Source organism: Ciconia boyciana, chromosome 2, assembly GCF_034638445.1.
Source record: "Ciconia boyciana chromosome 2, ASM3463844v1, whole genome shotgun sequence".
NCBI classification, from domain to species: Eukaryota; Metazoa; Chordata; class Aves; order Ciconiiformes; family Ciconiidae; genus Ciconia; species Ciconia boyciana.
Genome location: NC_132935.1, coordinates 8,008,809 through 8,032,962, shown reverse-complemented (window position 1 = coordinate 8,032,962; position 24,154 = coordinate 8,008,809). Strand labels below are relative to the sequence as shown.

At 41.6% G+C, this 24,154-nt stretch overlaps 1 long non-coding RNA gene across 3 annotated transcripts in view; it reads right to left on the bottom strand.

The window, feature by feature from the left end:
- The window catches only part of LOC140646826 (uncharacterized), a 28,384-nt gene extending 5,552 nt beyond the window's left edge, over nt 1-22,832 (bottom strand). For 2 of the 3 annotated variants that reach the window (XR_012040570.1, XR_012040571.1), the window contains exons 1-3: nt 22,697-22,832; nt 15,380-15,514; nt 3,517-3,616 (exon numbers count right to left, since the gene is read on the bottom strand). This is a non-coding gene — a long non-coding RNA (uncharacterized lncRNA). Of the gene's footprint in view, nt 1-1,895; nt 2,001-3,516; nt 3,617-15,379; nt 15,515-22,696 lie in introns of those variants that run through there. The other variant, XR_012040572.1, reaches the window with a different exon arrangement.
- Between the last annotated feature and the right edge of the window lie 1,322 nt (nt 22,833-24,154).

Here is a 24,154-nt window from a genome sequence, read left to right as displayed (position 1 = left end):
ACTGACTGCAACAGAGTTTTCTCTTTCCCCTTTCTCTCTCTTCTCTACTCTTGTGTCTTTATATTCCCCCAAAACTAGCTTTCACTTTTAGGCTTGATGAACGCCATCAGCTATGTGCCCAGCTAATAAACTTTCCTGCCTGTCTCAATATCTTTTATGCAAACCTTTATCATGAAACCACAGAGTTGGGATAGCTGGTCTAATCTTCATGAAAAGATTGATTTATTATCTGGGAGACAAACCTGTTGGAGGGGAGGAGAAGAACGCAGGGAAGAGAAGAGCTCTAAACTACCACTGTTGTCTCTCGGCTCTCAGGAACTGCAACGACACTGGTACTGTTTAAAGTAGTGAAGCCATGTCCATCGAGCCCAGGCTGCTGATGAGTTTTGGGCTCTGGACCCAATTCCATCAGTCCAAACAGAGGTCTTTTTCTAACCCGTTTCATTGCTAGCAAAGCATGCCAGGGAACTATCCCATGAGCAGTTTATCAGACAGGAGAGGTGCATGGAGGCTGTTATCTTTCCACTTGGGTCTGAGTTGCAGGCAGACGTCTCTTCCACCTGCCCAGCCCCAAGAAGATGTGGGTCTACAACCTTGAAGTCCATCCTTGACACCAAAGATCATGATGCCCAGCAAGAGGAGCAGCACAGAGCATTATATGTCAGCACTCCACAGGGTAACATGCAACACATGGTGGGTCTTGTAAGGGGCAGGAAGTGGGGTTAGAGCCTGACTTACTCAGGTGAGTCCCACTCACCTGGGGGGACTATCCCTCTAGACAGCAGGACCTTTCCTTGCTGTTTTTAGAGACACTGGAGAGTGGCATAAGTCTGAGAACATGTAGGGAAAAAAAAAAAAAAAAAGAGATGATTGGCTAGCGGGTTAATTGCTCTGTTAATTGCTTTGCCTCTGGTGCTCCCATCCCTGAGGAGAAAGGCCCTGAGGGTTATCTCAGCCTGTGCTAGTTCCCCTCAAGGATGAGCAATTACCTCTCAGGCAGTAGCTGCCAAGTGTGGATGTCACAAGCTAGCTCCATTTGTAATGATGGATAGGCATGAAGTTGAACTTCATCTGTGGAATTAGCACTCAAATTAGGCTAGCTGACATACCCTGAGCTGTGTGGATTGGGCCTGACTTTGCAACAGTATGAATGTCGAGGCCTACCACACCAAAGGTTCAGGTCAAGAGCCTAACTCCACTGCTGGAGCCTGTCTGAAAACACTTGTTGGACATTTACAGGTCACATTTTCCTCTTGTTGAGGCCTCTATAAGATTGCTGTGTCCATGGAAGTATTCTGGGTGCTCTGCATGGAGGTGGCAGCATTTCTCCACTCTCATTGACCAAACCTGGACTAATCTGATCCAGTGAGTCCCATGCTCCAGGGGGATGGAGGAGCACTTGGAGTTAGGTTACACACAGATGGTGGAGGTAAGGTAGTGGTCTGCTGCTTTGAAACCACAAAGGAGGAAGAGCAAGCCAAGAAATTGTGCTGTTTTTCCTCTTTGAGTACAGAAATACCTCAGAGCTGCAGTTGTGCCACGGTCCCCATTCCCGAGGGTACCTGCACGGTGGGGGAAGGCAAAGGTTTGCCCTGCAGGAAATTCCAAATCCAAATGAGACGGAGGAAGAAAGCAAAGCAAGACAAAATGAAACACATGAACCTCCCCTCCTCGTCCCCAAAATGCAAGGGGTGAAGTGACTTGCCTGTGGACACACAGTAAGGCAATAGCAGGGTGAGGAAGGACACCCTGTGCTGTTTCCATTAAAGCACACTGCCTCTCCATTAAGAGTGCCTGACCAGGAGTATGATGTGTAAAGTGCATGTGGGTGAGTTTTCCCAAGAAGCTATACAAATGTGCGTTATTGCTATGCTCTTACCTGCCATATTTCCTCTTCTTTATTCACCAAGTGGTGGAAGCTGTCTCTGGCTCATCAATTAAACCCAAGAGTGATGATTTCCCGAGGTATTGCTACTTAGTGAAAGAAATTCATCCTTAGGCTAAAGGACAAAGCACAAGGCCTGAGTGTTATTTAAATGGCTCATAAACCATGTGCTGGCTCTTTAGCCAGAGTGAAAATCACCCTTTGCTAACATAGGAAATATCCTGCTTTCCTCTGCCTTCCCCAGTCTTTTCATGATGATGAATCTCTTTCCTCTTGCTCCCCATTATTTCTGTAAATGAGAATATGCTGTAACATTGCTGAGGTTGGGCTAATTAAATCAGCTCTTTCTTATCTCATTGATCTGCATTTTAAAGCTGAGCTGATTAAGGATGGGAGACTATATTTGATTAGAAATATGTTTTTGCCGGTTAGTTACATCAAAGGGTAGATTACAGGAGAGCAGAGGAGCTGAACTTACATGGCTACTGTTCCTCCTGGTTGTTAAAAGGAAAGAAAAATAAAGTGAAATAAAAAACAAACCCCAAGATGCCTTTCTTACCCATATTTTTTCACAGCAAATTACAATACCTTTATTTTATCTTCTGGAAAAATTTAATAAACGATACATGAAACTATGATGCAGAGAAAACATTTCCATAGGCTGTGCAATGCTATGGACAGTGCCCTAACTTTCAGGCAGAAAGCATGCTAAAACAGCAATTGCTTCCTGGTGTTATGGGTGGTATCAGCAGAGTCATTCAACACCCAGGACCAAACCCTTACCTGGGCTGGTGGCCAGAGCAAAGGCTCAGAGCAGGGCCCCAGGCTTGTCCTCTGTGCGGGCAATTCACTCAACTGTTGTGCAGTTTTTGTGTCATTTCCAACTGGCATGTCTGTATATACTATTAAAGAAAATATTTTGCCTGGTGTGACTACCTAACAAAGTCCTTTGTTAAGGTCCTTCATTAAGCAACCTTTTTTGATAGCTCCAAGGATGCCTCATCCTCAGCTCAGAGAGGCTTTCTTGGGGGAAGGGGAGGTAGGGAAAAGGACAGAGAGTAGAAGCTCCCAACTTCATTTCTCTTCTTCTTTGAGTTTTCCAGGAAGAGTCAGTGCCATATTTTGCACCACAAATTTGAAGATGGCAAGGAAACCAGCTCTCATGTGACCTCCTGTATTGCACCACCATGCAACCATCAGAATAGCTCCTAATTTCTCCTCAGTAGGGTTGGGACTGAACCAGTGACTTTATTCTTGAAGTCTGGTTCAGTGACTTCAAGAATAAAGTAATTATTGAACCATATTAGGAGATGGGGCAGAGCCTCTTAGACCTCCCTCCTCCAGACCACTCCAGAGTAAGGCTGTGCTGTACTTCTCAAAATGACTTTAGGGAGGTTCCTCCTCTCTGTCACCTTTGTACCCATACATCATCATACATGCTGCTCTTCACAGTTTCATCTCGAGCTTCACCCACGGTCCTGACCTGAACTAAAATGCTAACTAGTAGAAGCAGTTTGTTGCATTCATTCCCTGCAGCCGGCATCCTGATGATGGTCTAGTGACTCGTTTTGTCAGTGGCTTAAACAGCTTCTTTGGAAGAGCTCATTGTAAGTGAGTGTCAAGATACTTACATTCATTGCTTGGCTCTGAGGTCAAGCAATCAGCACAGGAGTTACAGACAGCAGAGAGAATCCCATAGATCTGGCATGTTCATTTGGAAAGGCAGCATAGCTGTGACAAAACATGGGTTAGAAGAAAAGAGAAGTGAGTTTTACTCCTGCTGTAATACTATGCAATATTATGCTTTATTAATGAAATGTAATAAGTAAGTAGGGAGGAGCAGAAGACTAAAGAAATTTTTAATTTCAGCTTCCTGAAGAAAGAGACCATGGTTAGGAATAAGACACAGACAATAACATTAACCGTTGTCCCTAGAAGATCAACCCAGTGCACTTTTCTGAATACCAAAAGCAACTGCAGGAATGAGTTTCTCTCTCTGGTCGCACCCCTCCTTCCCCCATTTTACTTGAAATATTCATGTGAGAGGTTTGCAAATATGCAAGTGTGTAGGAACTCTGGCAAGTTTCATGCTTTCTACTCAAGAGCAGTAATAGATGAGGATGATAGGCTAGTTGCAGGAAGATATTTATAAAAACAACACCCTAGACATCAAGCCCTGTATGTCCAGAAACAGCTTTAGACCTAGTCCTTAAAATGTAATCAAAAGACATTGAAAACTAACGTGTGCATAAGCTCTAACCACCAAACAAAATACAGAGTGAGAATAGTCAACTCATCTTTCATGGGATTTCTGAAATGTCTGATCTGGAGAGAAATAAAACAAAATGTTATCAGTTCATGGCTTATCATTTTTCATTCATGTCACAAGTGAGGTGGTGCAAGGGCTTATTTATTTACTATGAAGAAATACAGATATTTATCCTTAAATGAGAATGAAAGAAACTGTCTGCAAGAGATTAATCACAGTATGCCATGATGAGATTTGTTAAGCATGATATGCATGTAGGAATTATTTTTCTTTTTTTCAGTGGCTGTGTTTGCCTGTATTACTGCTCAGAGAGATAATAGCAGCTCTAGTGGCATTACTATTGTGATCTATGAAATTTCCCTTGAACCAGAAGAATCCTTCAAGAAATGGCAAAGATGAGGAAGATGACTCCAAAGCTAGTTAGTCTCCTTCCAGAAGACTGTGATTGCTATCAGGGGTCACTTAAGTTAGAAGGGAATGACTGTGCTTAGTTCTTCAAAGAGGTGGATTTCATGTAGCTTGTTTTGTTTTCATGTGTCAGGCAATGGGAGCTGCAAAAAAAGTGGTCAGGATGCTGGTTTCAGAATTTACATTCAGATGGGCATTTGCTTTCTTCATGTAAAGGGAGCAAGACTTTGCATTTTTGGATGACTAGGTAGTCATCCACCACTGGAGATGCATCAACTAAAATATTTATTAAAATGCCAATTCATCTCTGAAGCCAATATCTAATCACCTAGCTGAGCTTTCCTTTTTAGATGCCAATTCCATATGGAATTTAATTTATAAGTAAACAATTATTCACTTTTATTAACTATATGACAGCAGAATTGATCCTGTTTCAAATCTCCTTAAGTATCTCTTTAATGGATGAATGCAGCAGCCTACAACGTTGGCCTCCATTAAACCCAAATTAAAGGCTTATTTATGATATTCAGTTATTATATTTTTCCAAACAGGAGGTTAACTTCTAGCCCAAAGCAGTCCACAAGTGCCCTCTGAGCTAGCTCTGAGCTAAGGTTTCATTTAAAAGACCTGTTTCAAGAACATTCCTACTTTGATTCATTAGTTTCCTTTGTGAGGCAGTATAGGAGATACCTGTTTAAGAGACACTACAATGGTGAAAATAATAGTGACTGAGTAATACTGGAGGTGGAGGTAACTGTGTATTGAGGAGGCATTTGAGCGAAACCGTGTTGCCAAGTTTGCATTTTTGGAAATAATGGAAATAGTTGTTCTCCTGAATTCAAGGTTGTTATTTTGCCTAGGTTTATAAAGTCTGATCAACAGGAACTGCATATACATGCTTGTGTAAAAGTGAGGAGGCCACTAGCTGATTCCTTTCCTTAAATGTGATTGAATGTAGTGTGACATTTTTAAGGAACTCTTTTTCTGAAGAAGATTTTGGCCAGGAGGTGTTAGGAAAAAAGATCTTCTTAGGGTTATTGTCCATGATTTCTGGGCTTGTGGATATTCTTTGTCGAGGGTTCAGGAGTTGAATCCAAGCCATAGTTCATGAAGTCAATGTTTCATGACTAATGAGTGCTGGATGCTCACTCAAATTTCAAGGGAAGCAAAGAACAGGAGAAAAAGGAATTCCCCCCCCGCCACTTTTTTTATCCCTGGAGGATAAAAAAAAATAAATACTCCAGTCTGAGGAACTGAGCTTTGAGCAGGACTAAATAAAACCCAGATGTCCCTTCCAACCTATATTTTTCTATGATCTTTAATCTATTTTGAGAAAGTATTTTTGTCACAAGAATTGTAAGTAAACCCAGAATACCCTGTCATAATCTGGTGAGGAGTGTTTTGGATAGAAGAGGCCCAGGCAAAAATGAAGATCTGAATGTGAGTTTTCCATGTCACAGGTTAACACCTGTTTCCCCCCCTGACACACACACATCCCACCTGTTTTCCCACAAAAAGATCCAGAACTGATAAATGAAGATTTCCAAATAAGAAGATACTTTGAAAAAAATAATCCTACAAAGGTCTGTTATAGTGATGCTCTATGCAATATTTTTTCTCTGTCTCATCTATAAGAAAGTTCAAAAGCATATTCCTTTCTTATTTTTTGTTTGTTTGTTTGTTTTAGCAAAACATCAACTGTTTTAAAAATCTCCAGCAGTTGTAGCAGAGGGGCCAAGCCTATGTGTCTTTCTCTGTGGAATATGGGATTCCTGTTCCAAGTCTTCTCTCCATCTCGTTGACACCCCAACACAGTCTGGAAAACTCTCAATTTATTGAGCCCTATTCAGCCCAAAGCTGTGTACAGAATTGACCTCAGCAGCAGCAATTTGTGTATTTGAAGGCAGATCACTTGCAAAAGCACAGGATTGAGCAGAGCAGAATTTTCTCTCAGACCCCTTCCTCAGGTCTTGGCTGCACCATGTCATGCAATGAAGAGGGTTAATTGTGTCTTTGACAAGCTTCATGCATAGAGAAGTACCCCACAGGGAAGATGAGACTTCATACCATCCATGGCTGCTGGATAGACACATTTGTGTGCCTACCCATCTGTGTCTTCAGCAAATTTTGCCTAGATGGATGAACTCATTTTCATGAACGAGATGCCATTCAAAAGCTTAGGAAATGGAGGCAATGCTGCACTGGTTCAAAAAGTCTCTCTGATCAATGTAAAAAGGAACTACCTTGGAGGTGCTTGTAATCAACAGGGCATTATCATACACACTAGAGCTATGTACTTAACACCTTTTGCTGGGGCACAGAAGTGCCTGCCGCACTGTGGCTGGAGAGAGCCTGAGGCCTCAGCAACTGCCTGCATAATCACAGTTACTCCCAGACACCCAAGAGTGAAGGGCTCACGCCTCATGGGAAAACACGGCATTGCAATGCAGGCTGGTGCCCTTCCCTACTGAAGGATCTCCAGCCACTGCAGGTCGGATTCCACTTTGTCCCCATCCTTGCGCATGTGCTGTCTTCTACCTTTGCCTTTAATAAGCCTCTTGTTAGGAGAGCTTTTCATATTTGAGTGAGCTGATTGAGCCAGTCTGAGATACAGAAAGCAAACAGTGGTTGTGTGTCAGGAGCCTCTTTCAAGGCTACAGGATGAACAAACTGTGGTAGCAAGCAAAGAAGAAATGATCATGCATGTTTCCCTAATCTCAAATCCCTCATGACTGTCTATCTCAGGGCCAATAGCTGTAAGGAGCAGCTAGTAATGGAACTTGCATTTTGGTCTTTTAACATATTTAATTCTTAAATTGATTTCAGAAGAGAACGAATATTTAAGATGTCTCATTGAAACAGGAGATGATGCTTTTCAGTTTAGCGAATCTTCCTCAAAGGGTTGTATGAGGATTAAAAGTTAATACTACTCTTTTTAAATGTATGGTCTCATTACTACCAATCCTACCGTTACTGAAATATCACACATTTTACATTCCCTGGGATAACATATAGCACAACAGTTTGTGGCTGCTTTAACAATCTAAGAAACTCAAATTGCAAAAATCGGCAGCTAACACTGCACACCAGATAAAATAAGCAATAAATCCAGAGTGAAAACATTTAAATGGCAGGCAAAGCACACTGTAAAAAATCTCTGTGGGAATAAAAGAAAAGTCTTTGAACTCCTGTGAGTGATAATGGGTTTTAAAGTCTTAATGCTGATACCCTGGCTAGTAGGGCAATAGCCCTTAAAAGAATAGGTCAGCTTTCCACCTGTCTAACATTGTGTGTCCAGCCAATTCTTGTCCTTTATTTCCCCAGTGTTGTAGAGCTGATGAGGGACAGAAGCTGATTGAAGACTGTAGCACCCAGTTTTTCAAAGACCAAATGTTATTTAATGTTCAGCTGGAAATCTGTGTGTGGATTTAAGCCTGGGCTGGTACTTTAATAATTGCTCTGGTTGTTATGTTTGACATAACAGAAAGAGGTCAATCCAAGGGTTGTGTTAGACTCCGAAGTCAATTAGAGTAGCATTAGAGCAGATTTTGTTTATCATTGTAGCTATAAAAATTATATTTTTTTATTTTTTTCCAGCCTGTTGGGCTATCTAAAGTGTGACAAGGGATGTTACTTAACAACAGCCAGAGGCTTTTGAGTGAACAAAGGCTGACTGATTAGGCTTAACTTGTCATTTTCTGATGAATTCTTTTGAACAAAAAGTAATTCAGACATGTGGTTAATGATAGTTTTGAAGGACACAATGGGAAAATGTGGGGAAAGTTAGAATTTTATTAGGGTTATAGATTCAAAAATAGGAGATTGGAAATCAGCTGGAAGGGTGGGTAGAGGGTGCTTTAAAAATAATACAAATGCTATAAAATAAGCCACAGTTGCTTTGCTTTTTATAAGACATCTTTATATGTACAGTAATGAAAAATCCTGCTTCAACTTGTTTAGGAAGTAGTAAATTCAGGTGTGAAATGGGTTTTGTGTTCTATGAAAATCTAAGGTTCCAACAATTGACCTTCTCTAAGACAACATTAACAATGTGCAAAATTTCACCCAAAAAATACAGAGGAAAACCCAGACAAAAATAGGATTTCCTTCTGAAATAGGAAGCCTAGGTTACAAACACCAGCTTTATCCTCAGGAGAAGGACTGGGACTCCCCAGATCAGAGCAATTTCTCCTACTATATTCTTCAAGGAAACCTTATTGTTGCCATCACAGGCTTTTGCTTTTGACTAATTATAATTTTCCAATGAAATACAGTTTTGCTTGTTGCCTGCATTGAGTCTGAGCAGGGTGGCAGAGGGTGTGAGTGATGGTGACACGCCATCACCACACTAGCCCTCATGAGGATACTGCCAGAGTGTCATACAAACTAACTAACATCCATGATCACACAGAAGTGGCAGGTATGATCAGTTCAAAGATGGTTGAAATATCATACAGGGAAACTGAAACGATCATAAGTGCTGGAGAAGCAGCAGTGGGATGAAATTCAGCCGTTCAAAAAGCAGTCACACGCTTTGGGCGAGTAAGGAGTTTTGCAATGGCTGGGGACATGACTTGGCAGGAGAAAGAGGTAGACATAGCGACTGATCACAGGAAAACTATGAGTCAAAACATAAGCCTGTGTTGTATCAGGGAAGATATTTGCATTGGGGAAGAGTGAAGAATTTAATAGCCCTGTACTAGTCTCTGTGAAAACTCATCTGGAATACTGATATGGAATGGAATAACTGCCACGCTAGTTATGCTTCTGCAAGAATCATCCGCTTAAACTGGGTCAGATTCAGTGAAAAACTATTAGTTATGATAAGAAAAGCCATGAAGAATCAGACTAAAGGCATATGCAGTACAATAGCTTGTCTGATGGTGACCAAGAGTAAAAGCTTAACAAAGAGTGTAAGACAGTATAAGCATGTGCAATAGTTCTCCAAAACACTGTCAGTCTTCAGCAAATGTCAATTTAAAGGCTTCCTGAGCAAGAGGTGTCATCTTTGCATTTAATATCTTCAGATGACTTTTTCCTCTACTGGATTTCCTCCCATACCTTCTTTTGCTCACTTTGCTTGCAGTTTGCTTCTGAACCAATGTGAACTTTCAGCATCACTGTGGCAGCAGGGACTTCTGCAGTCACAAGATGTAGGAAAACCATCACCTTTTGCTTCTTTAGAAAGTGATCCTTGTTATTTCCTCTAATGTCACTAATTCTTGTTTTTAAGAAGACAATGAACAATCATTCCCTGTTCATTACTTTCTCCCTAACAGTGATCTGGGAAATGGAAGTCCCTGTCTTACACCAAGACAGCTTGGCTTGTTAATTTTAACACAATTAAGGATGAGAGAACATGACTGCAATCTATAAATGGGCAGTGGACTACACACCAGTGAAGAGCAAGAGTGGTTTCAGCTAAAGAAAAATTTTGTCTAGAGAACAAAAGAATAATGAGAATGAATAAATTTAGGTTGAGAAGTAGAAGGAAGTTTTTATCCATGAGGATAGTGAGACTCTGGGATAGTCTTCTGGTCATGGGTTGGCTTTGACTGAGCTATAATTGTACAAACCCATCTATTGCTTTTGAAGAAAACAGCCTCACTTTTTCCTAGGAGATCAGTTGCATCAGGTGTGTTAAATTTGCACAAATGGAAATGGCTTGGCTAGCATCACTTTATGTTGCCTTTGAGTCTCTTGTCTGAATAATTGTGACCCATTTATAAGCGCACCAAGCATGGCCTTCTACTCATGTCTGCAGAGGTACTTGAATGAGTGACCCAGATGCTTTAATTACTCAGACACCTCCCTCCTTGGGGGGGCTGGAGAGAATCCTGAATGGTTTAAAGATAGAGCATGCAATTAATTAACGAAAAAAGTCATATTGCATGATGGCAGAGGACCCCACTTGATAAGTTGGGAAGGCTCTTCCCATTCCCTGCCCTATTTTGGGGAATGAAAAAGTAGTTTTAAGTACCCACTCAATTCCTCTCACTGCAGTCCTGTAATTTAACACTATATCTCCCCCACAACTTTTTATCCCCTTTAGCTCTAAAACCTCCTCTGATGGAGTTTTGTTCCAACACTTCCCCCAGAGGACTCTGCTCTCCTGTCTAATAAATTTCACAGTTAGGAAGCTTTCTTTGATGCTTTGTCACTCACAGCCACATAAGAATGGATAAGAAGCTGGCTTCAGACGTCAGAGATGAAGGGTACTTCTGTACATGGGAACAGTCCTGAAAGGAGTGAGATGAAGGACTACTGCAAATATCAGCAGCATGGTTAACTTTTGCTCACCTTATATAGCAGGGATCTAGCAAGAAATGCGAAGGTGTGAATTTCAGCACTTATGAAAATGCCAGATTTACAGCCTTAAATAGCAAAGTCTTCTGCCTCTCCACAAAACAAATATAGCAGGATGTCCACTGTGAGAGTTTTCTCACACGTAGGCATCAGCCCGAGTGTGAAAAATGGTGAATAGGCACCCAAAGTGGGGAAGAAGTGGTGTTTCATCCTCTGACCTACAGAAAATGAAGCAGGTTCACCAGTTTATTGCGCTGTTGACATTTGTCACGGATCAATTGAAAACACTTGGTTGTTATCGATATGGGTTCATTTTAACATGGCAGTGGAGGATTTCCTTTCAAATTACCAGTCACCAAAATCACCCTGTCGCCTGTCAGTGTCTTTAGAAACAATGTCATAGAAGGTGATTTGGGCTGAGATGTGGTCTACAATATATTTATTATAATGAGATATATGGGTTTCAGTCACTTAGTGCATCTTGCAGTAGCTGCTAGATGGGTTAAAGACCAAATTACTCAATCTTAATGGCATACACAGTTCTTGCACAGTATTTTTATTGCTAATTACTTGGTGGCATTATATTCACATAAAATAAGACCGATATGGACATGGCTTTTTGGGCAGCCAGTTTGGACCTCTCCTGTGTAGCTCTTTACCTTCTCAGTGGAGGTGAATCACTAGTTGAAGCAAGATCCAAACTGAAGCTGGTGTGTTTAATTACCCTTGGAAAATGGAAAGGTCAAAATAGGACAGGACTGACAAAGTCAATTCAGCTTCTGGATGGAGTCCAAGCTTCAGTCCTAACTGTCATCCCCTTTTTTCTTCTTTTGGAGGAGTCTACCCTTAAGTGTAGTTATAAGAAGACATTCACACTGCATGTTTCTGTAGTTCTTTTTCTCCTCTCCTTTTTTCTCTCCTTCTTTCCCTCTTCCCCTGTTGCCTCTTTCTTCCTCCCTTTCTCCCTTATCTCCCTCTCTATCTCCTCTCTCTTGCTCTTTTTCCCCTACCATGTGAGAACTTAGAATTTTCTGTTGTATTGTATCGTATCGTATCATATCGTATTGTATTGTATTCTATTCTATTCTATTCCTACCCATTTTCTATTTCTACTATTTTCCTAATAGACCCAGTGTCAGGGTCCAGAGTGGGTTGGGTGCTCTTTGGGGCTGAGGGCCATGGGGGGGCCTTCTGGGGCAGCAGAGCAGGACCTCACAGCCAGGACCCATCTCACCACCACCTCTCAGCCAGGAGCAGGGCAGGCTCGGGGAGCAGCCAGGGGAAGCCCCAGCCCCGAGCATCAAGCACCTCCCTGGGGATGGGAATTGGCCAAGTCCAGGCTAGGATGTCAGACTGTGGGTGCGGGGTCAGGACCAGGCACAGTGAGGGGATCCAGGGTGAGAGACAGCCCGAGATGGCCAGGCAGGGCCATGGGCTGTCACTGAGCTGGCCCCCAGACCCAGCAGCCAGACCCCCCCAGTGTGGGGTGTCTCTTATGGTCCCGCCAGATATTCATAACAAGGATATTATATATGGACACACACATATGTACAATCTATATATACATCATAACACTTTGCATATGCACATCTGGTGTATAATTGTACACACATAGAGAGGCACATTGATAGAATCAATTAAAAGCTCTCTGTGCAACATTCAAGTTTTGCTAATTGTAAATCACAGAAGTTTGATATCATTTTACGTCCAGTGAAAGATTCTCCGTCTCCTTTATAGCAATCAATACATTGGGATTGTCCCACAAAGTCCATGGATTTTTATTCCAAAGATCTGACAGGACAATAACTATATGATTCTGACCCATGTAAGATGCTTTGGGTAATGCATGTGTAAGACTGCTTGTATTATATCTATAATTCATTTGCAGCTCAGTCTCCTGGGGGAACGGGGGAATCATGGCATCTGTTTAACAACCCACAGTTACAACAGAAAGTAAAGGGAGCTACAATTCAGCCGAAATAGCATGTAAAGATTGTGCTCACTGGACCAGGAAATCTGGACTAACATTCCCATTTTTGTGAGAAGTATTGGGGGATTTTTAATGACTATAAGATTCTTGATTTTACAGCTCAGTCAGAAATACAATAGCCATAATAACATATTGTAGTAATAGTGTTCTTACAACTACAAAGTTTTAAGGATGTACAAAAGAAAAAGTTAGTGTAGAGAAGTAATACCATTTATTAGACCAACAGAGACACCGGGAAAAAAGCAGACAAGCTTTCAGGCACAAAGGCTTTTCTGTAACTCTCAACTAGAGAAAACAGATGTGAAGCTAAGCAGGGCAAGGTGTAATTGCTCTGAGTTTAACATCACGTTAATTGTTTGAGAGAAAAGGTGGCTGATGAAAGCGAGCTCCTATGGACAGAGAGGGATGGGTTATTACTGCCCCTGTAACCGCATGGGCAGCAGGATGTAGTATACATGGAAAATGGCAGTGCTGAACCATGTCCAGCAAGTAAATACAAGGGTGTAGCTCGAGCTAACACATATCTGCAACACATTGCCCCAGCTGTCTCTTTCCCAACTCTGTATCCCCTCATTCCCACAGATATAGCCCTTTGGGGGGACAGGCTGTTTTTTGTTTTGTTTTTTTTAAATACTGAACTTTTCAACCTTCCAGTGCATGAGCAGAGAGCAAAAAATACCATCTTTAAGTTGCAAGATATTGTGAAACTTCTGCATGGAGTGAGGATTGCTGCTCTGTGGATACAGTCAACAAATCATGCAATTTTTCTGTTGTCAGCAACATTGGAACCCACTCGAGGGACCTGGGAAATCAATTGTACTGAGGCTCAACTCTTTCAAACAAAATGAATAGAAAAAGAAAGATTGTAAGGATAAACTTAGAAGGACCATTCCAAGATTATTTGCCCTCTCCCCTTAATCAAGACTGGCAAACATTCTTTAAAAATGACACATGTTTTTGAGTGATAAATATTTAGAATGGACAGAAAAAGCTTCAGGGAAATTTTTCTTAGCATTCTGTCATGTTAAAAAACGAAAATTCATTGGAAAGTGGTGACAAAGGCCAGAAAAGATTTAATAAAATGGCAAGGTCTGAGAAGCCAGCTTCCCAGCGATTATTTTTTTTTTTACTGAGTTCGTCAGTCTTAGGGTGCCTTTGCGGAGCTATAATCAGAGAAAACTGCTGTTATCCAATAAGCCCCCTTTTTCTTTTAAATTTGTCACTTCTTTAAGAACAAACAAACAAACAAATGCAAAGTGTTTTGAAGATGGCATGGAACCAAACCCATCAAAGTTTTATGTATCAGACTTCATATGAAGTGTATGTGGTCCTTTGAGTGGTGGATTCTTTTCTCCAGTCTTCAGCAGACACCCACCCAAGGCTGCGTGTCTTTCTGAAAGACGTCCTCAGGTTCATCAATGCCCATTTCCTGCTGTGTTGGCCAGGTGTCCTCTTCTGGAAGTGAAGGGGGGGCAAATTGATGCCTTCTCCCCTGCTTCATGGCTGGGTAGGTGTATGCACACACCATAGAGTGCCTCTGGCATGCAGAAAATCCAGGACATCCTCAATGTGTGAGTAGTTGGTGTGCCATTTTTTGGATACACATGGGTAGACAGCAGTCAGGCACCTCCTTGCATGCTCCCTGCCTGAGACTCACGGAATTACAGGATGAGAGTGTGTCTGTGTCAAGAAGATGCTGCTCCTTCCAGAGCTATCCATACAGACCAGGACATGCAGAAAACAACTGCAAGTGTGGTGGATGATGAGTTCCATGTGAACCTGCAACGTGTCCTTGCAGCAAAAGCCAGCTGCACAGAGAGCAAGAAAGTAGCCAGTAGGTCAAGGGAAAGGGTTATTCTCTTCTATTTGGCACTTGCGAGACAGCATTGGGAGTCCAGTATGGACACAGACACAGGCACAAAAAAAGACCTTGACATACTGGGGTGAGTCTAGCAGAGGGGTACCATGTGGATCAGCGGTTGGGGCACAGGACATGGCAGGATAGGCTGAGAGAAATGGGTTTGTTCAGCCTGAGGAAGGGAAGGCTATCTAACTATGTAACGGGAGGGTGTGTAGAGAAGACATAGCCAAACTCTTCTTAAAGATGCACAGCAATAGAAGAAAAAGGAAACAAATTCTACTTGCAACATAGAAATACTATCTGAGTGTAAGGGGAAATTCACTATGGGAGTGGTCAAATACAGTCCCAAAAATACAGTGGGATCTCCATCCTCTGAGATATTCAAAACTCGACTGAACAAGGCCTGGAGTAACCTGCTCTTCCTGGACTTTTTTTGAGCACGAGGTTGGACTAGAAACCTCCAGAGGTCTCTTCTAAACTGACTTTCTGCAATCCTGCGATACAGCCCTCTCCCAAGTACTCGCTGACACTACTGAAGATCCAGCTGTGGACTGCTTCCTAACTGCAATTTTTCCCGGATGTCAATGTTTTTGCCTATGATAGGAGCAGAAAGAATGGTGGACACAGGGCAGGGTGCACTTCCAGAAATAAATTTCATACCTGCGTCTTGCTCCCTGTGCATGTCTAGGGAGACCTGGTGAAAGTTGGTGGCTAGGAGGGAGTCATAGCATGGAGCTGGTTGAACCATGAGTTGTTCAGTTCAGAGCTGGAATCCTGGTGGGAATTTCTGTATATCTGAAACGGAAATGAATCAAAGGCTTACCACAGTGGGGGGTAAGTCAACCCCACAATACTTGCCACAGGAAAACCAGACCTTCCATTTTTTAAACAGATCCCCTCAAATGTGTTTGTGTTGCAATGGCTCGGTGAGTTACTGCAAGTCAGCTGAATGGGCATAGCTGACCCTGCTCTGACTGCAAGGTAAACTGCTTTGACACTTATGGTGGTTTAGACTTATGTGTTTCACCCTTTTGTTGGTCTGGGTCTGCACACGGTCAGTTATGAGAATTTAGCTGACACACTGTAACCCATTAAAGTCCCGTAAAGTAGATCATATGCTTCTATCCAAAGAGGAAGAAAATGAAACATATAAGCTCAGTGCTCTGCAGCAGTCAAAAAGATATGGGGAAGAATAGGGAACAACACAGAGCATATTTCTAAGCGGCTACAAAAATACCACGAGCTCCAGGTCTTGGATGCTGTATGTGTTTTTTATCCTCATAGAGGAAGCAGTACAACTAGAAAATATAACACTTATGAACTAAGTAATGAAATAGCTTTCACAGGAAAAGAGACAACCTAGACTATCAATCACCAGCTTGGAAAAGAGGTGGTTGCAGAGGTAGCAAGGCAGAAGATGAACGGGGCTAGGTGGGCTAGATGGACCTCTGGCCTTAGGCAGTAGTAGGGCTGTTTTTATGGTCCTACTGGCTACGCTGAACACTGCTCTTCTCTGGATGCCTTCTGGTTCACAGACACAAAACTGAGAGCAGAATCAAGTGATCTCTGCTTTGTTGTACTTGTCTGAGCTCTGCCTTGAGTCCTTTACAAGTTTTCCACCTGTCTTTCCTTGACCCCAGGGAAACTGATGGCTCTCTGCTAACCTCTGTCAACAGCATGTGCAAGGACAACATTTGCAAGACAAAATGACCAGTATAAGATTCTCTGTGAGGAAGAAGAGGGTGCTTTTTTAAAGTCTGTTCTGCATCTAAGAGGTTAATAAACATTCACTGAGACTTATCAATGTCAAGACTAAAACCAAACAGGAACATGGCAATCTCTTTCTCTTTTGTAAAGGAACTTGTTGAAATAACTGCCTAAGTCTGCCCTCTGTTTATTAAAATGGCTTCGGAAATCTCTAAATCCATTTATCCTAAGGATTATCATCATCTGGTTTCCAGACAACATTCTCATTTCCTCCAGTGAGGTTTTTTGATACCTTAGGCCATTAGCTGTGGTATTGATCTTTCCTTAATACGTGAGATTTCCTACAGCAAAGGCAGCTCTGCATCTAAAAAACCCCAAGCCAAACCTGTTTTATCTGAATAACCAGAATAGCATTTTGTTAAAGACAAAGTTTAACATTCTTTGGCTTTTGTTTATAATAAATGTATCAGGGCAGGCTCTGAATACATCCTCCATGGAATAGACTGAGCCTGTTATCAGCCACTTGGGGAAATCCTGTTCCAGAGACAAAAGCTTGTGACATGCCAGTCCTTCAGCTGCTAGTGCTATGGCTCGACCCTGGGGAAAGAGATAATGGGCAGCACTCAGGAGTGCAGCCTCCAAAATTTTACCTGACCCTTCCTACCCCAAAATCCACCTGACAAATCCTGTGCAACATGACACAGAAAATTAGTACCAAATCTGTTGTTATTCATCCTACATTACCTGATGAGGCTAATCAGGATGGTGCCTCTGTAATACAAATTAAAGGAAGAAACCTTGAGCAAACGTCTGATAAAAGAAATCAGCACACCTTTACTCCTTGTTTCCTGCTTTACAGTCCTGTTTCCCCTTTTGTCTTTCACTTACTAGGCAATGCTGAAAGCCCACAGTTACTCCTCCATTGAAGGAAGACAATCCAGTAACTTTGGGAAGAGGGAGATGGAGGCATCTGGGGAAAGGAGGCCAGAGCTTTTGGACCATTAGTAGCTTAGAGAGGTGGGAATCTATTGCCTCTTCTTCTGAACTAATCAGAGCTTGTTGAAAGGCTTAGGTTTCTAAGAAAATGTTTTCCCTGTAGCTGTAATCCCAGGGGCAGAGAACAAAGAGTTAAATTCATAAACCTTAACAGTTGGGATGAACTTGTTTTCCTTTTCGTTCAGCCAGAATCTGTGTATAAACAAGGCTTGTGCTCCCCCTCCATGACTTTGAGCAAGTCTTTCTCTGTGCTAAACATAAGCATCACCCAGCCCCATACCGAGATAACGGGAGGAGGGAGGCTCGTCCAAACACTGCAAGAAAAAAAAAAAAAAATGGACTAAAATTGCCTATCATAGAATAGGAAAAAAATTTGCTAGACTTTGCTTCCTGCTACTTTGGACTTCTTTTGGTGCTTGAAGCATAATGTTCAGCAGTCACAGAAAAGTATGATTTAAAATTTCTATACAAACATCAGAGGAGCCCTTCAATGTATGAAAGTCTTCATTAACACCAAGGAGAAGTCATTATGGCCAAAAATTCAAATTCAGGTGCCTTAACTAAGAATAAGTATATACTTTATCAATTTTTCAGTATGTTTGAGCACCTGCAGATAACATTTAAGATGAGTTCATTACAGGAACCTAAATATGGATTAAAGGATTAGTTTTAGACATTAAACTGTGGAAAGTTTAGCTTATGTAACTTCCAGGGCCACATGGCAAGTTGCTGGATTTCTCTTTATATGTAGAATCACAAATCTTCTTCAATAGGAGGCAGGATGCAGCAGAGATTCCAAGTTTGTCTTCCTTGTTTGCCATGAACTGCTTCTTCCAGAAACCCAATAGAGAATGAAAAATCCATAAGACTTAGTTTTCTTTCTTAAATTTCTTTCTCAATTGTATTAACAATTAGGAGTAATCCTGCAGTAAAAACCAAAACAAAACCCCAACAACAACAAAAAAATATCCCCAAACGAAACAGTCATTTTAGGCCATTGATGCTCAGTCTGCAAACACCTCCACCAGTTGATGATATTAGCATGTTCAGCTGCTGTTTTGCCCTCTGAATTTGTAACTCTCTTTTCCTTTTCCCTTTCTGCAAGCCCTTCAGCTGTGCCAGCAAAATGAGTCCTGTGAATGCTCCTTAACTCAAACAGTAAAAATAGGTGATTAGAGTTATTTTAGCTAGTTTTGGTTGAAGAGGATATAACAGTGCTGAAATGGGGGTGGAGAGGAAGTAATTTTTGGCTAGTAACAGTAAGAGCTTCAACACACAGAAGAGAAAATTTGGAAGAGGACACTAGTTTTATGAGACGAACATAATAAGTTCAACCTCACAGCCCTCAAACTAATTACCCTGAGATAAAGCATGTGGATTTTAACTTTTCTTTAAATAGTGAAGATAATCCAGTAGTGATTTAACAGTAAATGTTATAGCAAACAGATTCAGGGCTAGAGCTCAAGCCAAACAAGCAATGTTCTTTCACATGTGGTTTCACATGGCAAATCACGTAGTAAGAAAATACCTATGCTTTTCTTAATTAAATGTTTCTGGCTTCCCTCTCCTTCTCCCAAATTGCACCAGTAAAAACGCTGCATTTTTAGAACTATATCTAGTTATATGCAATATCAGTCAGGGTCAGAGGTCTTCCTTTACTGTTATTTTGAGCCCACTTGCAAAACAGGAGCTGCACAAAATGTCAGCTCGCTTGTGGCCTGTGAAGGCTGTACTCGAGCAGCACTTCAAAGAGGCAGCTTGGGGAAAATTCGTTCTCAGCTCACTGTGGGGGTCTATGTGATTCACAGAGCTGCCGTTGGCGCTGGCGACAGCTACGTGGCCAGAGCTGTGCATGTCTCCGTATGGGAAATAAGGCTCTAAGATTTCACACAAATTAAGACTTCCTACTTCAGGCAAGGTTTGGATACCTGTTACAAAATCAAAGCAGCTCGTATTCCCTTTCTTATGCAAATAATATAATAAGGAAACTGGAGTGGCAAATGTGGTCAGTAAGACCTTCCCCATCATAGTTACCTGCTTCTGGCATTAAGTGGTCTGTGAAAATGTTACAGCAAAACCCCACAAAGTTCTTTTAATAATAGCCTAGAATAAACATCTTTATAATTAGTACAGTGAAAATCAGAAGACATGGGGTAGAATCATGTTCCTTTGAAATATATGATTCCATTAAGATAAAATAAAATATTTATAGAAATTAGATAAGCTAATGAGAATTTCATTTTGGAGAAAACTCATAAAATGACAATGATATCAGGGCACAATTTCCTCTCTTTTTTGGAACCAAAATTTCCAAAAGGAGATATTTTTGAAAGAAAAAAGTGAATTTAAATAATTTATGACACATAATAAAGATGTTGAAATAAAAACATTTTGATTTTCTGGCTAAAATGGAGTTTTTGGATCACCCCAAAGCAATCTGTTTTTGGAGAAGAGGGAAATTTGCTTTCAGTGAGAATATCTACTTTATTTTGCATCAATCTGAAATAAATTTTATTATCAAAATTTCTCACAGAGAAAAACTATTCTCTTAATGTAGACCTGTGTTACATGGACACGGGTAGTAGTCCTGTGAAGGATTCAAAGGAAGGGTTATTTCTGGTGGATAAATTCTGCAGTTTCTTTGGTGCTCCTCTGCGATTAGGGACGCTGAGTGATGAGTGGAGATGACTTATCTTGAAAAGCTGATGAGGTTATCACTGCCAGTTCGCTGCCCCCTTCCTCCCTCCCCCCTCTGCCCTACTTTACCCTCATCCCACTCATCAATACCTAAACTATTTTTCAAACAGCTCCAGGACTACAGGGCAGAATTTTAAAGAAAGTAAAGTTGGCGATGAGTTGCCATAAAATGTAATGCTGATGGCTGCAGTGATGAGGAAGCCTAATGGATGAGCAGCTCAGATGTCTTGCTGTGAAGGGCAGAGGGGGCTGCCAGAGGCAGGGCTTTGTCTATTGGCATCTTAATTGCCAGATTTCAGAACTGCACATAAAAATGCAAACCCTGATGCTGCCCCTGGCAGCTTCTTGGAGTTGGTCTGATTCACACCAGCCTATGACACACTGAAGAAAAGCTTTGAAGAGCAGGGAATTATGATCTTGTAGGAAAAATGATCAAAACAGGTAGGATTTAGGAACAAGATCTATAAATTAATTGTAAATTTCAATAGCTACAGTAGAAAAGATGAGGCAATAAAAGCAAGTGGTAGCTAAGGAGTTAACTGTGGATCCCATATGGCATATGTCCACTCTGTTAGGAGCAGACTAGGACTGAAGTCTGCTTAGACAGCCACATAGAAAATGTAGAGAATGGCACTGAGGGCAGCAAATGGAAATTCCCATATTTTTTAGTGACTTTACACTGCCTACGTGCAAGTCACAAACTTCTCTACGCATCGGTTTTCCTGACTGTGAAATATGCAGTAAAATTGAGCCAAGTGTGGCTGCAGCATTATGGCAGGACTTCTGAGACAGGACCTTACACACATTAGGGAGTGTGGGTTTACCAGGGTTTGTAGTAACACAGCTTTTGAAAACCCAGCATTAGAAGACAATGCCAGTTTGTAGACTGCAACTTGCTTAAAGTCCTCAACTAGAAAATGTTACTTGACAAATGTATTTTTGTAACTTCTGGAGGCTGCAAAAAATTTGAATTTCTCCAGCTAGTTCAGATGCAATGCTAGGTGAGTTTTTGGAAGCAGAGGTTGTCCAGAGAGCTTGTACATTCTCCATCCTTGGAGGTTTTCAAAGCTGGACTCAATAAACCTCCTCTGATCCCATAGCTGACCCTGCTTTGAGTAGGAAGTAGGGTTACAGAGTTCCTGAGGTCTTTTCTAGGCTGAATTATCTTATGATCTTATTTCTATTTTCCAGTACCAATTAAAGCAAAACAATACCAAATTATGAGCAAGACAATTTATGCAGATTACTCCGTGGTCCCTGCTAATGAGTGAAGAAACATAAAAGGTCCCCCCATTCCCTAGAGGATCTAGGAGATGGATCTAAGGAGAGCATGCTTTATATGCGGGGCATGACTCCTGGGGGGTTAGCAGGTATCACTCCCTACTTAGTGCACCAGTAAAAGAGACAAGGCTTCCTGTGTTTGTCACACCTCCCCTACACACTCCCTTCTGCCATTTGTAACTCTTGCTGTGAGATGCAGCAAAGTCTTAATTTCACTTCCCTGTCAATATTTATTGTGCATGTGTAATTTGAAGGTTTTAAGATAATGAAATAAAATTCTTGCCTGCATTCATCAAGCCCAATATGTCTGCAGCATACAAATTGAATACAGAACGACGTAAAACTACCATAGGAGACAGTGAAATAGATCAACCTTTGTGTAATTGAATGAACAAATTCTCAGTCATAGCAGTGATGCCAGTGGGCAAAAGGGATTGTGGCCTCCCAGGTCCCTCAGCAAAACCCTTTTCTGGCAATTACATGGCTTCAAAGTTGGCAAATAAATACCAAAGATTCATCAGCAAACGATCTCTGTTTTCACACTACTACATAAAACATGTAAGAGGCTTGTGGAAGATGTCATTTTAAGGAATGTGTCCATTTAAAGGAGCAGCTCTTATACGTGAAGATAATTTTAGGTTTTAGGATTAGAATTGGTCTGCTATGCTTGAACTGCAAGTAGTGACTTATGGTTACTGCCTGGAAAATGTAGTTCACCTGAAAATTATTATCTTAAGATTGCTTAAGTATGACTGGCTAATGTGAACAGAGTCTTGATTAAGGCAGTTTTAAGGAGGTGCATTGCGGGGTATAAAGATTTAAAGGAAAACAGTGTTTTCTCAGAGCTGTTCACATATTTTTCATAATCAGTCAGACCCTCCTTCTCCCCCCCCATTATTTTGATACTGATGAATTAATTTACATAAGTTATTAGATATTGAGCAGGGAGACAGAGTGAGAGAAAGAAAGGAGGGGAAATGTCTCAGGCAATTCCTCTGGGGTCAGTGGGGGAGGCTACCAGAAGGGAGTTGAAAATTGGGACGATTTAAATTAGTCATTGGTAACCGAGAAAGTAGAACAATACCCTAGACACACAGTGAAATGTGGAAGGAAAGGGAAAGAAATCTCTGGATAACTGTACAGATACGAAGATGTTCCTGGGCCTGCATTAGCAGACATTTCTCAAGTCCAGAACAGCTCAAAGCACATAGAGATTTAAGGGGAAAGAGAACAAAAGTGAAAGCTTTATTATTAGTTTCATATATTAGCCAAAACAGGGCAAGGTATCTTACCTACCACAGATCAGAATAAAATGAACTCCTACGGGGACGAAGGGAGCCATTTTAAACAATTCAGTTTGATTGCAGATGTCTACGTCCCAGGTGAATTTGTAGTCTTTGGGCTGAAGTCTTCCTCATGTTCTACAGAAATGGGAGAGAAGCCAAACACATCAGTGTCACATTGAAATCAGGGCCCTGGGGAAGCAATCCCTCCCGAGAAACACCCACTGGATGCTGGTACCATGAATCACATGTGATTTATACTTGTGCTCTGATTACAGCTAGTTGGGAATTATTTTTAGCTTTCCATTCAGAAATGAAAATTCATCAGAAATGCTTTCCTCCTCCCTCCCACCCCCCCGAACTTAGATGCTTCAGTGGAGCAGATCCTCAGATAACGTTTCTGAGCAAAACGTTTCAGAGAAACAGAGAAGCATCCAGAATAACCAAGAGAGTAATGACATCAGCTGGAAGCTAAGTTTAAAGGTACCTCACAGTCCAGTGCTGTAAGCAGGCAAGTGAAAAACCGAACCGAGATCCCTTCTACATCCAGTTTGGCCTATTGGTTATTGTGGTTAGTGCAGTTTTGTGTTGTGAGTCTCACCATGGGCAGCTGACTGCTGCTGATCAGTCGAGAAGGGCTCTGAAAGACTCGCAGTGTTGTAGCCCATCGCTTTTCTGGAGAGTGTTTCCTAGCCAGTTCCCAGCTAGAATCTCTTGATTTGCTTATATCTGTTTTTACTCAGGGTTTGACTTCAAATAACCCTACCACTACCTCCCCTGCAAAAAAAAAAAAAAAGGGAGGGGGTCTGGGGGTATGCTGGGTCAACACACAGAGACTCAGTAATTCACAGATTTATAGTTTCTCCCTCTGGTGATTCCTTCACAAACACCCAAGAGGACATGAAAACTGCTAAGTGCCTATAGTCCCTTCTTTGTACTTAGGATCCCTCTAGCAAGGCTCTACGTTGCAACTGGGCTATTTTGCATTTTTTATCCCCTTCTGTCTGTTGCCTGATTGTGGCTGTAAAAGAGAAGACTGAGGGCTTGTGTTTGACTTCTAACTTCACCTCTGCTGTGTGTAATCAGTGGTGTTTTTCAGGCAGAAAGAACACGGGTAAAGTCTCATGTTTGCCTTTTGTTCCACATGAAAGGACATCGCACATCCTGTTGTTCAGTAGTCAAGGTTATTCCTCTTGGCTGCCTGCCTGCTTCTCCCATTACTTGTGCCTTAAACTGTGCCTTATTCACTTTCCCGTAGCTTAACGTGCCCCTGGTTTCCTTGCTGACCCCAGGCTTGCCAACGTGGCAATGGGGAGACTTAGCGGTGAGCATGATGCTTTCTAGTTATCCATACTTCTGACAGACTCTGTCTTACCTGATTTTGGCATAACAGAAATGCCACATCTGTATGTACATGCCCTTAATTTGGACCATTAAATACTTAGGGGTCATAAAAGTATTAAAATTAACA